The sequence below is a fragment of the Lathyrus oleraceus genome, chromosome 4, assembly GCF_024323335.1.
Source record: "Lathyrus oleraceus cultivar Zhongwan6 chromosome 4, CAAS_Psat_ZW6_1.0, whole genome shotgun sequence".
In the NCBI taxonomy this organism is placed as follows: Eukaryota; Viridiplantae; Streptophyta; class Magnoliopsida; order Fabales; family Fabaceae; genus Lathyrus; species Lathyrus oleraceus.
The window spans coordinates 88,091,144-88,116,791 of NC_066582.1; the positions used below are offsets into that span (position 1 = coordinate 88,091,144).

The following is a 25,648-nucleotide window of genomic DNA, read 5'->3' on the forward strand; positions in this document are numbered from 1 at the left end:
GCCGTTTGTCTTCCTTCTCTTATATAGATGTTAAGGATGAAGTTGGAACGTCGTTTCAAGCTTTATCTATTGCCGAGCCTATTAAGAAGGGAACTTCTTCATTTGTGTCCTATAAAGATGCGAAGTTGGCCATTGAGCATGGTGCAACTACTGGATTGGGGCAAATGATTAAGTTGGAAGACAACAAATCCCGAGCTGGCATAGGCTATTCTTCTGGTGTCTTCAACAAGCAAGGGTTGTTCAAGAGTGCTGGATTCATCCACACCGGTCAAGATGAGGAGGTTGCTGCCATTTTGGAAGAAGATGAAGAGGATTCTGGCAACTTCGTCATCCCTGGAGGGATCTGCAATAATTGGGTCGCTGTTGATGTTCCAACAGTTATCCATAAGTTAAAGTAATGTTCATTGTGTTTAAAAACCCTTCTCCCATGCCAAAAGGAGGAGTGATGACATTGTTGGCGCATAAATACAATGATATTTTCATTCAATAAATTCATGTTAAATGTTTGTTTTTCCAATTATTTTCCCTTTTCGCTTTTGCATGAAATTGGTGATCACATAAAACCTTAAAAATAAGAATAAAATCAATCTTTTCATCTGCATAATGATTTGCCTTGTTTGAATTCTAAAATCTCTTTATCCAAAATCATTATGCAGGTTGATCAAACCCATTGAACATAATGATCCAACACCATCTCCCAACTTTGAATTCCCTGTATTTGAGGCGGAAGAAGATGATGTTGAAGAGATCCCTGACGAGATTACCCGTTTACTTGAGCACGAAGAAAAGATCATTCAACCGCATCTTGAGAATCTGGAAACAGTCAATTTGGGGCACTCCTGGAAGAGTCTGTTAAGAAGGGGTTGATTGAGTTGCTACGAGAATATGTCGACGTCTTTGCCTGGTCATATGAAGACATGCCTGGTCTAGATATAGATATCGTGCAACATTTCCTGCCTTTGAAGCCTGAGTGCGTGCCTGTGAAGCAGAAGCTCAGAAGAACTCATCCTGACATGGCAGTGAAGATCAAAGAAGAAGTTCATAAGCAAATTGATGCGGGGTTTCTAGTGACTTCTACATATCCTCAATGGGTGGCCAATATTGTGCCCGTGCCTAAGAAAGATGGAAAAGTCCGAATGTGTGTGGACTATAGAGACTTGAATAAACCTAGTCCGAAAGATGATTTTCCTCTACCACATATTGATATGTTGGTAGATAATACAGCTAAATTCAATGTCTTCTCGTTTATGGATGGATTTTCTGGATATAATCAAATTAAGATGGCACCCGAGGATATGGAGAAGACGACATTCATCACACCTTGGGGAACATTCTGTTATCGAGTGATGCCCTTTGGTTTAAAGAACGTCGGAGCCACGTATCAACGATCTATGACTACCTTGTTTCATGATATGATGCACAAGGAGATCGAGGTATATGTTGATGATATGATTGCAAAGTCAAGAACGGAAGTTGAACATGTGGAGCACTTGTTGAAGCTTTTTCAGCGTTTGAGGAAGTATAAGCTTCGTCTGAATCCTAACAAGTGTACATTTGGAGTCCGTTCCGGCAAGTTATTGGGTTTCATTGTCAGCGAAAGAGGTATTGAGGTTGATCCTGCAAAGTTCAAAGCAATACAAGAGATGCATGCGCCCAAAACTGAGAAGCAAGTCCGAGGTTTTCTTGGCCGCTTGAATTATATTTCCAGATTCATATCCCACATGACTGCCACATATGCACCGATATTCAAGCTCCTCCGGAAAGATCAGTCTCACGATTGGACCGAGGATTGCCAAAAGGCCTTTGACAGTATTAAAGAGTATTTGTCTGAGCCTCCGATTCTGTCTCCGCCTGTGGAAGGGAGACTGTTGATTATGTATCTGACAGTTCTTGAAGACTCAATGGGTTGTGTCCTTGGTCAGCAAGATGAGTCAGGGAAGAAAGATTATGATATCTACTACCTGAGTAAGAAGTTCACTGAATGTGAGTCTCGATACTCGATGCTTGAGAAAACATGATGTGCTTTGGCTTGGGCTGCTAAGCGCTTACGCCAGTATATATTGAATCATACGACTCGGTTGATATCCAAAATGGATCCAATCAAGTATATTTTTGAGAAGCCCGCTTTAACTGGGAGGATTTCCCGTTGGCAGATGTTATTGTCTGAGTATGATATTGAGTATCGAGCTCAGAAGGCTATTAAAGGTAGTATCTTGGCTGACCACTTGGCACATCAACCAATTGAGGATTATCAGTCTATTGAGTATGACTTCCCAGATAAGGAGATTCTGTATTTGAAAATGAAAGATTGCGATGAGCCTACGCTCGAGGAAGGGCCAGAGCCTGGTTCTAGATGGAGCATGGTGTTTGATGGCGCTATGAATCAATATGGAAATGGTATTGGGGCAGTGATTATTACTCCTCAGGGCACACATTTTCCTTTTACAGCAAGGCTAACTTTCAAATGCATGAATAATATGGCTGAGTATGAGGCCTGTATTATGGGATTGGAAGAATGTATTGATCTTAGGATCAAACATCTTGATGTTTAAGGTGATTCGGCCCTCGTTGCTAATCAGATTAAAGGTGAATGGGAGACGAATCAGTCTGGCCTCACCCCATATAGAGATTATGCGAGGAGGATTTCAACATTCTTTACTGAGGTTGATTTCCATCATATTCCTCGAGATGAGAATCGGATGGCAGATGCTCTTGCTACACTTGCTTCAATGATCGTGGTTAGACTTTTGAATGAAGTGCCCAATATCACTGTGATGCGCTTGGACAGACCAGCTCATGTATTTGCGGTAGAGGAAGTGCAAGATGATAAGCCATGGTATTATGATATCAAGTGCTTTCTTCAGAGCCAGATTTACCCGCCTGCGGCATCTGTGAAAGATAGAAAGACTTTGAGAAGATTATCTAGCAGTTTCTACCTCAATGGCGATGTACTTCATAAGAGGAATTTTGACATGGTTCTGCTCAGATGCGTGGATAGACACGAAGCAGACTTGTTAATGACTGAGGTCCATGAGGGTTCATTTGGTACTCATTCCAATGGACATGCCATGGCTAGAAATATATTGAGAGCGGGCTACTATTGGCTGACAATGGAGTCTGACTGCTGCAAATATGTGAAGAAATGCCACAAGTGTCAGATTTATACGGATAAGATTCATATTCCCCCGACACTTCTGAATGTGATTTCATCACCATGGCCTTTCTCCATGTGGGGAATTGATATGATTGGCATGATAGAGATGAAAGCGTCTAACGGTCACAGATTTATTCTCGTAGCAATTGATTACTTCACCAAGTGGGTTGAAGCGGCGTCATATGCGAACGTGACCAGGCAGGTGGTTGTGAAGTTTATCAAGAATCAACTCATATGCCGTTATGGTGTTCCAGATAAGATCATTACTGTCAATGGATCTAACTTGAACAACAAGATGATGAAAGAGTTGTGTAGTGAGTTCAAGATTGCACATCATAATTCTTCTCCTTACAGACCCATGATGAATGGGGTTGTTGAAGCTGCTAACAAGAATATCAAGAAGATTATCCAGAAGATGGTTGTTACGTATAAAGATTGGCATGAGATGCTTCCATTTGCCTTGCATGGGTATCGTACATCTGTCCGCACTTCAACAGGGGCAACCCCTTTCTCTCTTGTTTACGGCATGGAGGTTGTGCTCCTAGTAGAGGTGGAGATCCCATCAATGAGAGTCTTGATGGAAGCCAAGTTGACTGATGTTGAATGGGTTTAGAGTCGTTATGACCAACTGAATTTAATAGAAGAAAAGAGATTAACTGCCATGTGCCATGGTCAGTTATATCAGCAAAGGATGAAGAAAGCCTTTGATAAGAAGGTCAAGCCTCATGTGTTCCGAGAGGGTGAGCTTGTGCTTAAGAAAGTCTTGTCTTTCGCGCCCGATTCCAGGGGCAAGTGGACTCCAAACTATGAAGGTTCATATTTTGTTAAGAGAGCCTTCTCAGGCGGTGCTTTGATACTTATAACTATGGATGGGGAGTATTTCACTCGTCCTGTGAATTCAGATGCAGTCAAGAAATACTTCGCGTAAAAATAAAAACAGAATAGCTCGCTAGTTGAAAACCAGAAAGGGCGGCTTAGGCAAAAATGAGCGTCTCGGTGGATTGAAAACCCGTAAGGGAGACCTAGGAAAAAGTTAGAGACATAAAAAATGATTATGTATCCCGCTAGATTGAGTACCTCACCCTGGGGCAATCTAGGCAAAAATTAGGGATTTGGCAAGTAACTGCATCCTGACAAGACTTTGTTCTATAAGCTGTTAACTGTCAGAGATTTTCGCTCAGTCATCGTCAACTGAAGTCTCAAATACATCGGATTCAGAGTTGGTGGAGAAATGGTCATTATGTTCAATGTAGCCCTTTTCCAATATATATCACCAATTTCAAATTTGTAAAGATCTATGGAGTCTTGCCATCTACAGACTACCATTCCATCAAATAAATTTGAGCCTTTATCCAATTATTTGCACTCTTATTTGTTTTTATTCAACAAATGTTTTGCATGTTTTAATTGGGAAATATCATTATTTAAATAAATAAATTTTTCATAACTTGTTTTTAAACAAAGTGAACATTCACAATGATGAAAGGATACTTGGGACGTCTTCAGTGCTCTCCCAAAGATGGTATGATTCCCAACAGGGTAAGACATTTGTTCATATTCCTGGCATGCTTGTATCCCCTTCCTCCAGAGCCTTTTGTGGTTTTTTCTCCCGGAAAGAGTGTTTGGTAAAGATATCCATCCCTCTTTCCTTCAGCAGAGTAGTGATCCTTCCTCCTTAGTATATGTGATCTCCTTGTTAGTGCAGTATTTAGTGGTAACCTTGGAAGCTTCTGATTGGTGGTTGTTCCCCACAGAGATCCATCCTCCCCTCTGATAATTTCCCCAGTAGAGTTGCTTCTTCAGCGGATTTCATTTGTGCGATGATCATGTCCCCAGCCGGAATGACTGATGTTCACTCCCCTGCAAAGATCTTTGTTTCCTGGTATCTCTGATCCCCATCATATTGGATGTTCTCCACTGGGCCTGGCTTTCTCTCTTGAGATGTAGTACCGAATATTTGTTCATTGATTCTTGGACCTATTTGTGTTAGATATGTCTGCTTTGTTAGCATTCATCATACATAAACCATGCATATATGCATAATTGTAACATTCAGATATTCATGTTGCATTCCTTTCCATATATCGTTCTTTGTTATCTCCTGCTAGTTGGTAATATATTTCCCCAAGCAGATGTTTGTGTCTGATCTCCCCATGTAGAGTCAGCCTCATAAGCAGAAAGTGTTTATCGTTCCTTCCATATTCCCCACTGAGTTATGTCCTCGTGGATGATAGTTGTTTCTGTTTCCTCCCAACACATATACTGGGATGGAGCTCCCCCCCCCCCTGAGTTATATCCTCATAGGGACGAGTCTTGTTTCATCGTGCCTCTCTAGTTTGTTCTTAGATTGGCTTTTGGCATTTTTCCTTGCACTTCCCCGTAGTTTAGATGAATGATTGTAAAGTAACCAGCAATTGTCCATCTTTTCCTCGGCGGAGTCTGTGGTTTTCTACCCTCATACCGGTAGTTGTAAACCCTATTTTATCCCTTTACAGAGTTAACCTTTTTGTTCATCCTAACCGATGACGGTTACTCTTCCGTGGTTTTCTACCCAGTATCTGGTAGATGTAATCCCTCCTTGACGGATATCTTTATCCAATATTCGGTATTGATATTCCTTCACCCTTCTTGAGTATATCTCCCAGTAACAGGTGATATGTCTCCCGGATCGTTGCCTTTGTCAATGTATCCCCAGCGGGTCATCTTTCATTTGCCTTTTGTCGGCAATGATCGTTTCTCCCTTTGTGATTGGTGGTCATTTTATATCTAGTATTTGGTATCCTGATGCCCTTTTTCTTTCGGTCGATTTATCCTTTATTAACCCAGTAATCAGTTGTGGATAATCTTCCATGCGAGTATATTATCTACGTTCTGACGGTAATAGATAATATATCTCATGCACTCTTTGGTCGAAGTCTTTTTCTCTTCCCCAATCGAGTAAGATTTGTATCCCCTTTTTTGGAGTCGAATGTCCATCCTATAATCGAGTTTGCTTTTCAGCCCTCTTTTGGATGATGAGTTTCTTGGAAATATTCCCCAATTCACGCTTGGTCGGTCACCTATTATATGCCCAGTAACCGGTATCCCTGGTGTTCCTTCCCTTCTGCTCCCTATTATGACTTTTTGTCCCCTGTGGAGTCAGCTTCTCCTGAGTTGAAATATACCTTTTTAGGTTTGCCTTAGATGATTTTGGATGTTTGATATCTCTCACCCTTATACCGGTCTTAGATATTCATTCTCCCCGAGCATGTTATTCTTTCACCCTCATATCGGTGTTTTGACCACATGTCTCCTTGAGCTTATTACCCAGTAACCGGTAATACCATATTCCTGGTGTTTCCCCAGGGGAGTCCTGTTAGGACATTCCTCAGCGGAGTCCCTTAGTGGATTTTCCCCATTTGAGTCCAGATTTTCATCCAAAGTATCCTTTGTGGATAGTTCCGTTGTATTGGCATATTCCCCAATACATGCATTTTTGAGTCAGCTCGAGTCCTTCCATTGATTTATTTTCATGGAATCCCTCTCGTGTCTCAGCAAATTCCAAGTCGTGGCCTGCTCACGCAATTTATCTCCTTCCTTATCCCCATAAGAGTCCTAGAGTCTCTGTCCCATGGAGTGAATTACTCATATGGGTTGTCAGTTTCTCCGGATTTCTTTTCTTCTTTGTGGACACATATCCCCATAGAGTATTACCTTTTTGCATACATACATCTGCATCATGAGGTCTCTTAGGGACCAAAATTCGTCTCTTTGTTATTATTTAAGCCCATTCTACCTCGTCGAGACGAAGATTTTAACCTTCACATCTCCGGCTAGAATGACCTTAAATAGGGGAATCTGTAAGACCCTAATTTTGACCCTAAGATCCCTCATGGCATCATAACATTGCATTTGCATTGCCTCAAGGATCATAAGCATCTTGGTTCCCTTTGCCTTTGGGTGGGATCTCTTGAGATTTGGTTTGAGATCACCAAGCATGCTTGAATTGTATATTATTGCTTTTCTCATTTTATTTACTAACCAAAAGCACAAAAATATGTCACTAACATCTCTTGTTTATAGCTTGAGCAGTCACAAGGTCTAAAGGCTTCTAGGAGACCCTATGTGCATTGATATGGTCAAGAGAAGATGAAAGCAAGCATGGAAATGGTTCCCAAAGCTCTCACCCATAAAATATGCCTCCCAAGTATCTCAATTCATCATTTTGATCAAAGCAAGTCAAGGGGTTTGAGGCTTGTTTCCCAAGGAAACCCTAATTCATATGTTCATCAACTGTGTCTTGCTCTTGAAGCAACCTCAGCCCATGGTCAAATACAATTAAGGGAAGTTCTTTAATTAATCATTTCATGCATATTTCAACTTATTTGAGTGTCCTCAATCATCAATTCATCAAGATATGAGGAGTGGACTTGACAAGTTGATCAGTCAATTCATCTGACTATTTTGAAATGCACTGAGACCTAACTTTTTATGTGTTGGTCAAATGGAGATGACCCAAAGATAAAAAATGTTTTTAAGGACAATATGAACAACTTTCATGTTCATCAAAAATTTATTTGAAGCTTGGAAGGTCATCATCCACTCCAAAACATTATAGGTCATTTTGACTGAAACCCTAATTTAGGGTCAACTTCCCAATGACATAACTCTTTCATCTTTCATGATTTTGAGGTTAGACTTAATGCATTGGAAATCTTAATATGTCTAATTCAAATTTTATTTTGAGAAAAATTGCAAAATCTCAAAAGAAATACATGTGATAATGCAAAACATTATAGGTCACTTTGGACCAAATGCATTGAAATATGAAAAAGTCCAGCTTAAAGTGCCCATAACTTCTTCATTAAAAATCCAAATGATGCACACTTTAAGTCCAAATTGATTTCCTTGAAAATATCTACAACTTTCATGTTGAAGATTTTGTCATTTGGAGCTTACATCATTGAGATAGAATGGCTTGAACATTGGCCAATTTTGGAAATTTCACATATGCATGTTTTGCACCCTACACTTCAAGTTCAGTTTTCATTAATTTCCAAGGCCCAAATGAAGTTTTGATCAACATGACATTTGTTCCTTATGCAATAAGCTTTCCAATCATTACTCATAAGGTTGCATTTTGATTTTGTACATGGCATTTTCGAAGGCTTCAATGAAATAGTGCATTTTATGAAAATCATTCCAATTGCCATGCATGATCCATTAATACACAATCTGCACGTTCAATTCATATTTGGGGATGTATAGCTTGCAATTCCAATTAGAATCGGGCCCTCCATGCGCCTGTACAGGCCCATGCATGGAGGCCCTCTTCTCCCATGCACACGATTTTGATGATGCTTGCAGCTCCCTCCATCTATAAATACAAGGCTTTGGCTTCATAATTTCTCAACCTTAAGGCGCCCTACATGCTGTGCAACTGAAATCCCACATCCACACCAAAGGAACAATCTCAATTTTCTCTCAAATTTCAGATCTGAATTTTGATTTCCTCGATTGAAATTTCAGATCTAAAGTTCCTTAGCCTTCTTCTCCTTCATCCATAGATCATACTGCAAGCTTAAGCATCAAGAAATCGTGCACTCAAACTCTCCATTTCAGAGGTTTACTTCAGATTTTGATTTCTTCGAATCTCATTATACATTGCTTGTTTCTTGTTATTGTTGTGTTGTCTGAAGTTCTCTTCATAGAGGCAATCATTCTGAGCTTTGAATTGTTGAAATCAAGCAAGTTCACTTGAACACCACAAAATTTCCATCTCTGATTTCTCTCAATCTAGAGATCTAGAGTGGAATTGAGTGGCACAAGAGTGATGTACATCACTCCACCTTTCGTTTGGTACCTGGATCGAGCATTTTCATGCACATTTATTTCTCTGCAATTTCTGATCTCCGCCGGAGCTAGCCGGAGAAGATGGTGGCGCTGGCCACCGTCTGTTTTCCAGTTTTAATGTGGGTCGTTGGATCATGCTTCCAGATCTGATCAGATCCATTGGATGTTATGACTTTTTTTTATTGTTTGTGTTATTCATTTGACTGAGGTTCATGGTGTGTGCTCATTCCATTGCCATTAGATCCTCCACGTCATTTAATGAAGTTCAAACCAACGAGTGTGGATTTTTGTTATTTCTGAATTAATCCATTTTATTTTCTTAATTCCATTTTATTTCTAAAATTCATATCTCTCTCATTATTGGTCCAAAAATTATAGGACCAATTGCATTATTTATCTTTTAATTTCTATTTTCTAAAAATGATTTTTAATATTTTTTATTTCATCTTTTGGTATTTTTTAGTAATTTTCTCTTTTTTGGTTATTTTTAATTCATTTTAAATAGTTTTTGAGATCCAAAAAATACAAAAATATTTTCTCAACCTCTTTGAATGATGATAGATCTATGAAAAATATTCTCATCAATTTATTAATTGATTTGAGATTTATTTGAGATTTTAGTTCAATTAGGTTATTTTTATGCATTTTTAATTTATTTAAAATAGTTTCTGACTTTTAAAAATGCTGAAATTTTTTGTCAAACTTTGTTTGACCTTGTTGAACTTGGGATAATTCACTTGGACTTTTCAAAGTTGATTTGAAGTGAATTTGAAGTTTGACCTTTCTTTATTATTTTAATTCAAGTTTTATTTTAAATATTAAAAATGCCAAAAATATTTTATTTGTTTCTTGACTTCTAATCTTCATTTTGCTTCTGTTTTCTATTGTTTGACCTTGATCTTCTCTATCTTTTGTCATAGCTTGTTGATTATCTTATTCCATTTCATTTAATGCACTTTAATTCTTCATCTTCTTCTCCTTCTTCTTTTTTCTTTTTGATCAATGAGTTAAAGATTGGTGGTTAGCATTGATTAGGGAGGTTTAATCTTCCTTGATTCAAATCTAATTCATCTTGATCATGGATCAAGTGAATGGCTTTGCATTAAGGATAGGTTGCTTCCTAAATCATGAAAGGACCTAAATCAATACAAGATCATTTCTCATCTTCTTTTTAGCATGGTTGTTGGAGTTTGATTCACTAATTAAAACCTCTAACTTGTATTGTTGCCTACATTATTATTGACCGACCTCAGATAGTTGTGACTTCTACATAAGTCCAATTACGATTGCTTAACATAGCGCTAAATTTGCCTTATGGCACACTAACTACTAACACTAACCATTAACCATTAACATTTAATTCTTGCTCTTTACATTTATGCAATTTACCATTCTTGTACATATTATTCATTTGCTTTTTTCCTTTGCTCACTTGAGCACATGTTTATGTTAATGCAATTTGCCTTTTGCTCACTTGAGCATATAATTGTGTATATATCATTGTGCTTGTGTTTTGTTTTGATTGTTGTGGACCAAATGCAAAGAAATGAACAAAATGGACTTAGACTTTAGGACTTCCCCTATGCAAATTTGGAGTCAAAGAGAAACTAGGCATTGGGCCTTTAGAGTGCTATAAAAGTCAAAGAGCAACTAGGCATTGAGCCTTTAGAATGCTATAAATGCTAAAGAGAACTTTGGAAGGACCAATTTCTAAACTCTTGCTTGTTCATTCTTGATTTGTTTGATAGAACTTTTTAATGTGTGTGTTCTTGTGCTAGGGATTCCAACATTGAGCCTAAGTGAGGAACCATTGCCATGAGCTTCTAAGAGAGAGAGATCTAAAAGCCATTGAGGAACTTTCCAAGAGCTTGTTTGATTATGTTGATTGCTTAAGCTTACACTTATTTTGCTTGCATATTCCAAAGGATGGGAGCTACTTGGATCATCAATATGATCTCAAGAGAGGAACTCCATTTGTGGTCTTGTTTCTTATCCCTTATCTCTTGTATGATTAGGACTTTAGCCCTTCTTCTTCTTCCCTCCACTCTAACCCAAGCCAAAACTTTTGTGCAAACATTTAACATTTGTTTTCAAACATTAGAAACCTAAGCCTTATGTTTTTGATTTTCCAACTTCTTTTCATAACACTTATTTTGAATTGAACTTTTAAGTCAACTTTGACCATACTTTGTAAATGCTTTTCATTGGTAAATACCACTCATTCAAATACCTTTTTGTGGTTTCAATGGCCATTTTCGTAATCAAAATTTTTCACAACCTTTATCTATTAGGTTTGAGTTATCCTTGAGGTAGATATAATACTCACCTATATCCTTAGTGATGGACAATGAGTCTTCCATGCTTATTATAGGGTTAACCCCTCACTAGCATGTTGAAGCTATCCTCACATGGTGGATTTGTGATTTTAGGTTGAGTTTTTCTCCCTTGGATAACAAAAGACCTTAAGGCTTTTGGACCAATCAATTCACCAACTCATTTTTGAGATTTTTACCCCGAACTACGAGGTTTTGATCCTAATGTTTTTTAAGATGGTACGTAGGCAATGGGTTTATCCATCCAAACACAAAATGTAAATAACTTGTATATTCTCTTCTCATCTCTTCAGTCATGTTTGCACAAACAAAATTTTCACAAAATACCAACCTTACAACAAATGTGAAAAGGGCTCCCTAGGAGTACCTAGGATGTTTTGGGTGCTTAAAACCTTCCCATTGCATAACCAACCCCCTTACCCCGATCTCTGACATTTTTACTAGTTTTTCATTTGATAAAACTTTTAGGTTTTTGTTCGCTTTCTAACAATTCCTTTGGATAAATAGAAGTGCGGTGGCGACTCGACTTGTATGGTTTACCTTAGATTTAGTCAATATCTCTAATGGTAACGAATACCCCGTTACACTTATTATTTTGATGATGAATGGATGTATGAATGAATGATTGGTTTATTATTTCCATAGGTTTTTAGGCATATAAGTTCATGGTTTCGGGCCATTGTGACGAAGCATGGAGTTTAATAATGACTACTTAATAAACTGAGGTTCTCACTTTGTGTGATCTAGGGCTTATGAAAAATTGGGTGTAAGACATTTCCCCTAGAGTCATGGACTTCCTTGACTATCAGCCGTTTATGTCAATTTACTTTCCAATTGACTACTTTATCAAAGTAATATACTCTAAGTGAGATCTTCGTATCGACCCTTACGAGGAAGGAACCTCGGTGGCCTATACTACACGATCATCGGTCTAGGTTGGCTATAGTTAAAGGTTCTAAAAGGGGTCTTAGGGTCACTGACTCTAGTAAAGGAAAAGATGCTTACGTTGAAAGCACGATGGTCATCAATCCCCTTAAGAGAATCTACCACTAAGTGAGGTTCTCGTATGACCCTAACAAGGAAGGTACCTCGCAGACCAATACTACTTAACCTCTCCTATCTCAAGAAAGCTCTCAGACTCGGGTAAAGAGTCTTTGACACAGGGTTTTCTTTGCAATCATTATTACCTCCAAAATTCTTCGTCAGTGAGCCAAGGTTTCGGACCAACAGAAAAATAAAGAAAATATGTATAGGTTTGCAACAAAAGCAATATATACATAAAAAATAAATAACAAATAAATCTCCACGTATGTAAAAGAAAAACAACCCAAACTAGGCTAGACTTGCTTAGGAAAAACCGAGTCCTTAGCTGAGTCGCCAGCTGTCGCTATTGGGATTTCACGATAACGAAACCGGGAGTAAATAGATGCCAAAGGGAGGAAAGATCAGAAGAATAGCCACCGAATTTTATTTGTGAGCCTCTATCATAGAGGCGATGGGAAATAGTAGATAAAACCCTCAAAAGGTACATAGACGAGAAGCATTAAAAGGGAATAAGGAATCGGTCTTGCAACCAAGATTTGGGTTCGGAAATCGGTTACGCAAGTGGAAGGTATTAGCACCCCTCACGTCCATGGTACTCCATGGGAACCATTTGGGTTGTTTTATATACATGGGGATTTATCTATCATTGTTTTATTTTCAAAAAGAAATGTGTGTAAAAGAGGATGGGGTATTTTATTATTATAGTGCTTGCCAAGGATTGGGGCCCTTGTGCCTATGTATCACTCATTCGGGGATGAGGAATCAGAGCTCTATAGTTCTGAGTAGAAAATGCTTGTGTGTTGGTTGATTTTACCTTTGAGAAAATGATTTTCAGGATTAATGCACTAAGGCACAAAAATGAGTTTGATGAGTGGTATTATTTTTACCTTGAATAAGGGTTTTATGAAAAGAATATTTGTGATTATATTGTACTAAAGTCTATGGAAGGAGGTGATTATTCTAGACAACAAGTCAAGCGTATTGCATCCAAAATAATCAGAGTAAGGGTATGAATACTCCATTCTTACTCATTCTCCACCACTTAAGGCTTGTGGCGCATAATAATAATCGTAATTTTATTGTATTTTTGAATTTGATTATGAAAATGCCACTTGACGTTGAATAAAGGGTTTGTTTATTTGATTATGAAATTTGGGTAATGCAATATGCATGCAAAGTAACCAAACAAGCAAGTAAAGGGTCTCATTGTAAGGTAGCCCAAGAGAAAGTCTTGTGTGTGCAGAAGTGACCTAAGCTAAACAAAGGATAAGGGTATTACAAACATGTCCCCTAAGGTGGTGCCATGATGCCATTCTTACAACATGAATGTAAGTTACGGATGAAAATCCAACATTCACAAAGTATCACAAAGGTAATGGGGAAAGGCCTCCAAGCAAAGGTCCTAGGATGAGATCCTCTAAGTCCAAATTGATTAAGAGTGGAGTGAATTTTTTGGTCTTATCATTTTATCATCTTTTTGTTGTTTTTAATGTATGATGACAATAAAATAAATAACAAGTAAATAAACATGCATGATGAGTTTGTACAATGATGATGATAATGAGCACTTGAATGTAAATTACAAGGTAGTGGCATAAAAATAAATTAAAAGATAAATAATAACAACATCACAATAACAATGGTTAGTAAAGATAAATGACATAAAATAAATAACAAGTTAATAATACCAAAATCACAATAACAAAGATTAATGATAAACAAAGTTAGTGAAGTGTAATTAGTGATTAGTAATATGTGCAAAATGAATATTTTTAGGACTATATATCCATAGGTCAAAAACTCAAAATATAGCATATTAAGGGATAACTTAGCATTGATGTAAAGTATTAAAGATGATTAATAATCATCTAACAATAGATTTGTAATAAAGAAAGTTATACCCTAAGTCCATCTATCAATACTTTGAAAAAAAATAGAGGATTATATCACTAAAAAAAACTATGATTTGTTTTCTTTCTTTTGTTTTTTACTTCTTTTCATTTAGCAATATAGTAAGAGAGTAAATAAATTAGCCTAATGTAAATGATATATGGTTAGATAATAATGGACATAAACATAAAGTACATGAAATAAAATGAACAATAAAATAAATTGTGAGCAAATAAATAGCAAGGAAATAAAGTGCAATAATATAAATATTAGAAGTTAGTAGTTAGTGGTTAGTGAAATAACAATAAGAAAATGGATTATCACATTAATATAAAGAACATGATTTCATCTATGCATCAAATGACTCAAATATGGTTGAAATAGAGGCAACCTATCAATGCCTCAAAGTATCATGAATGATCTATTGATCAATCATTAATAGGTTTGAAACATTGAAGATTTAATCAAACTCTAAACAACCATGGTCATGATCTAATAGACCTAATCAACCAAAAAAATGTAACCACAAGTCAACAATATAAAATGATAACAATAACAAAGTTTGACTAAAAATGGTGAACAAAAGATAGTAAGAGCAAAAAATCTCAAAAAAAAGTGTGTAAATCAAACTTAATCATTTTTTGCAAGCTTGACTCTAAACTCTCGCAAAAGACCAACCAAGAACAACCAATCATTTTTAATACAAAAACAGAACCAACATTTTTTAAAAGTTTAAGCTACAATCATTACCCAAAAGTGTCTATGGTGGAAAGTTAGGGAAGGGGATGAGTTGTGAGTGTTAGAGAGTGGAAGGTTTTGAGGAAAAAAGTGAAATGGATAAAAAATTTATGGGAGGTGATTTTGGGAGAGACTGGTTTTTGTAGGTTTAAGGAATAGGGTTTGATTGATGTGAGGATAAAACTTTTGGGGGCTTTAAAGCATGGTAAATGAGGGGGAAATAATGCCCTATTTATAGGGAAAGAAAGTGGGTATGTGGGTAAAAAGAAAGGATCAATTTGGGGTAAAAAAATGTTACTCATGTTGTTCTGTGCAGGCTAACCGGTTACCTGAATCATGTGACTGGTTACCTGGGCCAAAAATGGCCTGAGGAGCCTGCCTTTACATTGAGGTAAACAGTTACCTAAGTCATGTAACTGCTCACTTAGGCCAAAAATGGCCTGGAAGCTGTTTTTTAAAAGGTGATATAAATGGTTACCTGAATCAAGGTAACCGGTTACCTGGGCCAAAAAATGATTTTTTTTCTTATTTATTTTTATTTATTTATTTTGTTTTATTTCACATCATTCTCTTGAATTTTTATCTAAAAAAACCTCAATTTTTTTTTAGATGTGAACACCATGTCTTGAGTTTGTGTAATATGTCTTTGCGTATGAATGTTTATGCAATTATGGTGATGGAACAAATGCATGTAAGTGTAACAGGGCCATGGATCAGAAAGTCGTATGGGGTAGAGCGAATTTCGGGGTATGACAACCATTACTGTACAAGTGGTTTATTTCCCACTTGCCGCAGTCTCCCATCTTCACAGAAAAGAAGGATTGTCTAAGGTGGTCCCAAAGACTTATGTCTCTCACCAATGATAACATAGTTTGGTATTCTTCTGTTTACGATGATGGTGAGATTATTGATAGTTATGGGGAGTTCTCTAATGTTCCCCTTTTTGGTGCACAAGGAGGAATCAACTACAATTCGGCTTTGGCGAGACGTCTGTAGCGGTAAATTCATGATCATTAAGTTATGGATAAGCTTAACGTCAATAAAACCAGAGTCGTCACCGCGCTTTTATTATTTCCAAAGGAAAAGGGAAAAGTACGAACAAAACCCAAAGATAAGAAGTTTTCAAATCAAAACTAATAAAATGCCAGAGATTACAGGTAAGGGAGTTGGTTACACAGAGGGAAGGTGTTAGCACCCAAAGTATCCTAGGTACTCCCCTTCTTTATGTGTGTATGTGTTTTCGGTATAAAATGATGTTTGAGAAAAATAGAGTTTGGAGATGAGAAAAGAATTCATTGATTATACTTTTGTGTTTGACAAGACCTTCGAACTTATGCCTACGTACCAATATAAAAATGAGGGATCAAAACCTCGTAGTTCGTGGTAACAATTTCAAAGTGAGTGAATTTCTTTTAACAAAAGATTAATTTTAAAGAGGAACAAAGGGCCTAAAAGAGTTTGCATGAGTCTTAGTTCTTTATGTCTTTTGAATTTTTAAGTCAATATGGTTAAGTTCATTTACAAGTTTGATTAAGAAAAGAGTGTAAAAATGCAATGGAATAAGGTCAAGGTTTCTAATTTGCAATAAAGTCTAAGTTTAAAAATCACAAGCAAAGAAGATTTTGAAAGGGGGGAGAGATTTGAAATTTAAGAAATGGGAGGAGATGAAGAGACTAATCCTAAGCAAAAATTTAAAAGTTAAGGATTGAAAAGAACTGACCAATGGGATGCAATCCAACAGACAAGAATGTCATATAGAAAACCCACTTTCCCTTTGGACTTTGAATCAAGCAGTAATCAGCAATCAAATAGCAATATCAAGAGCAAGGCATCAAATAAAGATGGCCACATCCAAGCAAGCAACTCCTCAATCTTCTTCTTAATCTTCCCATGTATCAGATGACATACTCCTTGCTTAGCTCAAAATAAAGCATTAGACACAAGCTCCAAATAAAAGTTGCATCAAGACCATATATCAAATGAACTCCTGTGGATCCAAATACTTGCATCAGATGAAAGCTCAAATCATGATAACTTGGTTTCAAAAATGTTAGCATTGGCCAAGTGCTTTTGCATAGGGAATGTTGTCTAATTCTAAATCCAAAAGCTCAGATCAAATCCAGCAGTCCACACAAACATTTTTTAAGGTTTTTGTTGTTTATTAAGTATTTTAAGGTCCTAAGACCACAAACACAAATAAGATACACAAACAAATACATACAATCACAATATGTGGCTCAAATGAGCAAAGTGAAAATGGTATAAACATAAACAATTTAAATGATATGTAAATGGTAAATGACTTGAAATTAAAGTGCACAAGGTAAATGAATTGAAATTAAAAGCAATAACAATAAAAGTTAGTCAAATGTTAGTTTATTAGATGTTAGTGGTGTTTTGCTTTTCAATTGATTAAGTCATTCTTTGGAGAACGCTCAACCCTCTATTCACAAGCATGGATCCTTGAACCAAGACATCTTCCAAAGGAAAGAAAAAATTCCAAGTTTCCACACAATACCATGAAAGGGGGGAACCTTACAATTCCACTTACTAGAATGTTATGCCTTTAGGGTTAAAATTTAGCTCTATGTTAAGCAATCGTAATTTGACTTATATAGCAGTCTCAACTATCTGAGACCGGGCAGTAGAATTTTAGGTGCTAATTCATGTTAGAGATATGGTATAAGGAACCATACTCCTAAAACATACCACACTCAAAAAGAAAAATGATCAAAGGATGGACCTAATCTCATCCATACTTGTATTGGTTTATCTAACATAAAGTTATTGATGAACCGATTAGCCTTAGGATATTGAGATAACATTGGTAAATGGAAGGGATGGAAAAGAACGGGATTGAATATGAAGAGGGATGGGAGATGAGAAAAACACAAATTGGTCATGGGAGGAATTTTATCAAATTAAAATCATCCATTTATTTTGGGAGATGAAATGTATATTTCATCAATCCCCTAAATCGAATGATTTTAATTCAACAAAAGTCAAATCAATCTTGACCAAGGCCCAAGCACATAGTCAATCATCAAAATTCAACAAAAATGGCTCAACACAATTTTAATTCAATTAATCAAATAAAAATCAAATTAAAAAGAATTAAATTTAAATTTAAATTGGCCAAAACCTAAAACCTCTTCAAAACACCAAATAAATAGCCAAGAGATTTATACTAGGTCAAAGAAGGTCAAAGGACCTTGGAAAAAAAATTAATAATTTTTGAAAAGTCAGAAGTATTTTTAAACAATTAAAAATATGCACAAAAACAATTAAATCATGAAAAACATCAAAATTAATCCAAAAAATAATTTTAATTCAGAAAATGAAAGAGGAAAATATTTGAATTTTTTTTGTGAAAGTCCCATATTTTTTGGATTAAAAATAAAATTAATATGAATTAATTAAAAGTAAGGGATTAAATAAAATAATCAGAAATTCAAAAAAAGGAGAGCCATATGATCTCCCTCATTAATTGAGATGGCATATCAGATGGTTAGAAACGCGCATTTCACCAATGCTTCAGTCAACTGCCCCACATGCGTGGTAATCAATTTGGATGGACGAGATAAGAAGCTATGGACCAGATCAAATGGTTGGAACATTTCCAACACACCACCAGAGCCCTAGCTCCGGTCATCTTCTCCGGTGAGGACCATCGGACTGGTCTAAGCTCAACTCAAAGGAAAATGAAAAGTGAATACACTAATTTAAAGGAAAAATGCTCAGGAGCACGAATCTGACCTCAATTTTGTCCAATTCCAAGTATATAAAAAGATACAGGGATTTGAATTTTGAGGACCATGAACTGAGTTGCTTTGATTTGATCTCAAAGCAACTCAATCTTCTTGCCTACATTGATAGGACTTCAGATAACCAAAAATTAACAAGAATTGTGAATAATTGAGGGAGAATCGAAGAGATGAAAATTCTAAAAATTCACCTTCAATGGAGCTTCAGATTGGTACGATCTTGCTTTCAATTATGCTTGGCCTTGCTTCAGATGCTTGTTAGAAGTGAAATGGATCAAGGAAAGGGATGGACTCTTGGAGTTTCAATCTCAAAACAGTTGGAGATTTGAAACTCGATTTTCAAAGAAAATCTTCAAGCTTATCCTTTAATGGTGAGGGTTTGGGATTTCTGATTCGAAGCTTTGGCATGAGGTCCTTATTTCTGAGCAATGAGGGTCTTATTTATAGGCCATGAGATTGATTTTTGCACACTTCCAAATTTGGCAAATTTTGAAATTCTCCTTTGCATGGTTGCGTGCGCGTGTGCTAGGTCCATGAGATGATGTGATATAATTCATAATTGAATGTTAATCATGCTGAAACCATGTTAGAAGGCCATGAAAATGTGTATGAAAAATGGAAGTTGAAATTATCCAAATGGTCCTTTAACTTACACCCATGCGCAAGTCCTTCATACTTTGGCCAAATGAGATGATATTGGGCTTTTAGGAAAGGTGGGATCAAGGGGAACAACTTTCATGTTGAACACTTATTCATTTAAAGCTTATATCATGATGAATGTCGAGGTGGAAATTTTGGAAATCAAACATATTTGAAAATTTTCTAAGTCCCAAGTCAAATGTTCACTTCTTCCACCTTGAATAACATTTTCTATGGAGTTCAAATGAGAAACATTCCTTCATAAAAGTTGTATCTCTTTCAAAACTCTTCAATTTAGTCACAAATTTTACCTCATTTGGATTTGGCACGAAGGAGTTATGTATTTTAGAAGTTGAGGAAAATCACTTGTTCAATGGTATTGGTCCAAAATGACCTATAATGTTTCCTCTTGGCACATGCATTTGCAAGTTGAATTTGAACTTCCTTCAAACATAAAAGTTGAAGTAGACATCTTGAATTTGATCACGCAATTTTAATGGCTTTCATCTCATATAAATTGAGCAAGTTATGGTCTTGGGATGTTGACCTCCAAACTAGGGTTTAGACAAAATGACCTATAATCTTTCACCATAAAAAATGACTTTCCAAGCAAACCTAGCTCTTGACTTCAACATGAAAGTTGTTTGGAATGTCATTAAAGTAATGTTGCTCTTGGAATAATTTTCATATGACAAAAATTGTAGGAATAAGGTCTACGGAACCCCAGTTTTGACCAGTTGACTTTCTTTGGTCAACCACCATGAACCACCTTGCTAGCTTGACATTCTCTTAAGTTTTGGGAATCATGGAGGATCATATATGCGTAAGATGATGTAATGTGAAGTATACTTTGAAATATTTGATCAATTGTTAAAGAAACTTGTTGAAGAAGTCACACAAGATACCCAGATGAATTAGGGTTTCCAAGACAAACCAACTCCAATATCATGATGATTTCTTGATTAAAATAACATGTGAAGATCATGGGGATCCATATATGATGCTTAGAGCCATTGTGGATCATTTCTTGATGGAGCTCCTTACATTGAGGGTCTTAAACCCTAGATGTGAGCTTGATAGAGCATATGTGAGCATACACACTACCTAAAAAAGAGTTAAACTATACATTGACATTTTTTTTATATTTTGGTTAGTAAATAAAGAAAAATGAAGTATGATACAATAAATTGTGCTTGGTGATCTCTCCCAATGTAAACCCAATGGATGAGGGGTAAGGAGGATGCCAAGGTGTGATCTCAATGTTAATGCATATGATGAGATTGCATGAGGGATCTTAGGATCAAAATTGGGGTCTTACAGCTGCCATTATTTAAGGACATTCTAGATGAGGAGATGAAGGTTAAAATCTTCGTATCGACTCAGTAGAATAGACTTAAATAACAACAATAGAAACAATTTTTGGTTCCTAAGAGACCTCATGATGCATATGAAATGTTAAAAATAATCTTTGTGGGCAAAATGTTGCCACAAAGGAAAAGAATCCAGAGAGACTGAAAATCCATAGGAGCATAATGCATTCCTTTAAGGAAAACTCGCTGGGGAGGTAGAGAATCTGGGGGATAAAAAGTTGTACGTAGGCCAGGCTACGACTTAAAATTGCGGTAGGGATACGAGGGATTCCATGAAAATAAATCAGTGGAAGGACTCAGTCGGGGATAAAGGAAAAATCTCCAGGGGAAACGGGTAAATCAGGACAGACTGAAATACTCAATCCGTATAGGGGATGGAGATTTCATTAAGGAAATACACACTCGAACTCACTGGGGAAGCATAAAACTTCAACACAGGAGTACCAGAAATATGTCATTTATTACCGATTATTGGGTAAGGAGATAACATAGTCTGACAGGGAAGACATTCGTTACCGGTTAGGGTAAACATATCAAGGATGACTCACCGAGGGCAACATGAGGTGTATTCATTACCAATTACTGGGTAAGAATAACCTGCTGAAGAAGGGCCAAATAGGATTTACAACTACCGGTTACTGGGTAGAAGACCAAAGAAAGAGAATATTCGTCACTGGTTAAAGTTAACATATCAAGGATAGACTCAACGTGAAGAATACTCGTCATTGGTTAAGATGAACATATCAAGGATATATTGTCGGGAAAAAGTAGGAATTATATCTTTCAATTACTGGATAGAATACCGAAAAGAGAATATCCGTCACGGGTTAAGATGAACATATCAAGGATAGACTCCGAGGGGAGAAATAGGAATTATATCTATCAGTTACTGGATAGAAAACCAACAGAGAGAATATCGGTCACCGGTTAAGATGAACATATCAAGGATAGACTCCGTAGGAGAACGCAGGATTTACAACTACCAATTACTGGGCAGAAAACTGCAAAGAGGAGGAAACCCGTCATCGGTAAGGATGGACATATCAAGGATTGACCCTCTAGGGAATAAAATAGGGATTACAACTACCTTTTTACTGGGTAGAAAACTAAAAAGAGAGAATATTCGTCACCGGTTAGGATGAACATATCAAGGATAAACTCAAAGGGAAGAATGTTTGTCATTAGTTAAGATGAATATATCAAGGACAAACTACCTGGGGAAACAAAAAACGAATCCGCTGGGGAAAACAAGAGGAAGTAGATTACTGTTACTGGGTATTGGGTAAGAGTAAAGTACTTGCAAATCGGGAAGAATGTTACAAGTTATTGGGTAACAGGCTCTCGGGGAATCAAGGTACCTATCGAGGCAAGATCTAGAAAGAAAGGGTCAATCAAAAACTCAACCCAATGAGGATATAACTCAGGGGGGTCCATCCAGATAATCAATTGGGGAGGAATCTGAAATAATAATCATCCATGAGGAAATAACTCAATGGGGAATGAGAACGGTTAAATTCTTTCTGCTTAAGGGACTGACACTCTATAATGGAAGGAGGACAGACACACCAAATCTGCGTGGGGGAAAGGATACCACCATAGCAGAGGATCAGGAAAACAAATATAACAAATCATAAGGTGCAATAATAATGCAATAACGAAAACTATGAATGTATATGTATATGTATATGTGATGATTATGCTGAAAAAACAAACACAAGGATCATAATGTCAACATTCTAAATCATCGTTATAACACTCGGCCAATCCCAACAGGATGGAGGCATCGGCTAGAGAAAGAGATGCTAAGGATGAACATGAATCATCAGTCTCGAAGGCTCGGCCCTAGCTGGGGAAAGAGAACAAATTTGCTGAGGATCTGCATTATCAATTCTGCAGGGAATTTTAGGTCAACACCATATCAAATGGGAGACAACCTTGTAGAGGACCAGAAATATTACTCAAAAATCAGTGCTGACGGGGATCGGGGATAACTCCGCTGGCGACCTGAGAAGAATAAAACTCATGCTGGACTTATGCCAACCGTTGAGAATATGTGCCTCTAGTTCGGTTGGAGATGTGGTTGCAAACTTAGCTGGGGAAACTGACTTGCTGCAGGAGAGGAAGAGGTGAACCAAATGCTCGGGGAAAACCAACAATGTTCCACATTTCAAGACTTACCTATTCTCAGTCTGCTGTTGTCATTTCTTAAGTGAAGTCAACTGCTCTTTTAAAAGTAATTGCTTTTATTATTTTAAGAAAAAGATTTTGATTTTTAAATTCAATTTCAAAATGATCATCATAAAATTTAATTCTATTTAGCTGAATAAATAAGAGTAGAAACAATTGGATAAAAAGCTCAAATTTATTTAATAGAATGGTAGTCTGTTAATGACAAGACTCATAAATCTTTACAAAAGTTGAAAAATGGTCATTTACATGGAAAAGGGCTACATTGAATACAATGATCACTAATCCTTCTACCGACTTTGCTGTCCACTGTGCTCTTGGCTTCGGTTGAAAATGATGAATCCTAGTTGACTGACTTGCTCAAGATTGTTCCAAGACTAGAGATCACCCGAATGTAATTACTTGTTATAATCCCTAGTTTTGGCATAGATTTCCCCAAGGTGGGGTACTCAACCTATCGAGATGAATTTTTGTTTTATGTCTCTAATTTTTTTGCCTGGATCGCCCTTTCAGGTTTTCAATCCACCGAGACGCTCATTTTTACCTAAGCCGCCCTTTCAAGTTTTCAACTTAGCGAGTTGTTCTTTTATTTTTAGGCAAAGTATTTCTTGACTGCATCGACATTCACAGGACGAGTGAACTCTTCACCATCCATAGTTGTAAGAATCAAGGCGCCACCTGAAAAGCCTCTCTTAAAAACATATTGTCCTTCATAATTAGGAGTCCATTTGCCCCTAGCATCTGGATTGAAAGATAGAATCTTCTTGAGCATAAGGTCACCTTCTTTGAATACTCGAGGCCTGACCTTCTTATCAAATGCCTTCTTCATTCTCTATTGATATAACTGACCATGGCACATGGCAGTCAACCTCTTTTCTTCAATTAAATTCAGCTGGTCATACCTGGTCTGACACCATTCAACCTCTGTCAACTTGGCTTCCATCAAGACACACAATAATGGGATCTCAACTTCCACGGGGAGCACAAATTCCATGCCATAAACAAGTGATAAAGGAGTTACCCATGTTGAAGTGTGGATGGATGTGCAGTATCCATGCATAGAAAATGGGAGCATCTCATGCCAATCCTTGTACGTTACAACCATTTTCTGAATGGGCTTCTTGATGTTCTTATTTGCAGCTTCAACAGCCATGTTCATCTTAGGTCTGTAGGGAGAAGAATTATGGTGTGCAATCTTGAAGTCTTTACAAAGAGCTTCCACCATGTTATTATTCAAGTTAGATCCATTATTGGTAATGATCTTACTTGGCACACCATACCGGCATATAATCTGATTCTTGATAAACCTTACAACAACTTGCTTGGTTACATTTGCATACGATGCCTCTTCAACCCACTTTGCGAAGTAATCTATAGCCACCATAATAAAATGATGTTCGTTCGAAGCTTTGGGCTCAGTCATGCCAATCATATCAATTCCCCACATAGAGAAGGGCCATGGAGAGGAAATGACATTCAACAGTGTCGGTGGAACATGAATCTTATCTGCATAGATTTGACACTTGTGGTATTTCTTCACAAACTTGCAACAATCAGATTCCATTATCAGCCAATAGTAACCTGCTCTCAACATCTTCTTAGCTATAGCATGTCCATTGGAATGAGTACTAAAGTAACCTTCATGGACTTCAGTCATTAATAGGTTTGCTTCGTGTCTATCGACGCATCTGAGCAGAACCATATCAAAGTTTCTTTTGTATAGCACATTACCATTCAGGTAGAAGTTGCCAGCTAATCTCCTCAAAGTCCTCTTATCTTTCAAAGATTCCCCAGTCGGGTAAATTTGACTTTGGAGGAAACACTTGATATCAAAATACCACGGCTTCTCATCTTTGACTTCTTCAACAGCAAATACATGAGTTGGCCTATCAAGACGCATCACAATCAAATTGGGAACCTAATTCCAAAAATTCACTACAATCATCAAAGCCAACGTTGCAAGAACATCTGCCATCCGGTTTTCGTATCGAGGGATACGATGAAATTCAACCTTTGTAAAGAAAGTTGAAATCCTCCTCGCATAATCTCTATATGGTATCAAACCGATTTGATTCACTCCCATTCACCTTTGATCTGATTCACAACCAAAGCTGAATCTCCATAGACGTCAAGATATTTGATTCTGAGATCAATGGCCTCTTCAAGCCCCAAAATGAAAGCTTCATACTCAGCCATGTTATTTGTACACTTGAAAGTTAATCTAGCTGTAAATGGAAAATGAGTGCCTTGAGGAGTAATAATTACTTCCCCAACTCTATTACCATACTGATTAACAGCTCCATCAAACACCATGCCCCAACAGGAACCAGGTTCTGGCCCTTCTTCAAGCAATGGTTCATCACAATCCTTCATTTTCAAGTACAAAATCTCTTCATCAGGAAAATCATATTATACTGACTGGTAATCTTCAATCGGTTGGTGAGCCAAGTGGTCAGCCAAGACACTACCTTTGATTGCTTTCTGAGATTGGTATTCAATATCATACTCTGATAGCAACATCTGCCAACGGGCAATCCTCCTAGTTAAAGTAGGCTTCTCAAAAATATACTTGATTGGATCCATTTTGGATATCAACCAAGTAGTATGATTCAACATATACTGGCGCAGACGCTTAGCAGCCCAAGCCAATGCACAACAAGTTTTTTCCAGCATAGAATATCGAGTCTCACAGTCGGT

The 25,648-nt window shown here is 37.0% G+C and overlaps 1 long non-coding RNA gene across 1 annotated transcript in view; it reads left to right on the forward strand.

Moving 5' to 3' along the window:
- LOC127073595 (uncharacterized) overlaps nucleotides 1-11,215 on the forward strand; it is a 72,562-nt gene extending 61,347 nt beyond the window's left edge. The window contains exon 2 of the long non-coding RNA XR_007785804.1: nucleotides 10,765-11,215. This is a non-coding gene — a long non-coding RNA (uncharacterized LOC127073595). The remainder of the gene's footprint in view (nucleotides 1-10,764) is intronic.
- The last annotated feature ends 14,433 nt before the right edge of the window (nucleotides 11,216-25,648 follow it).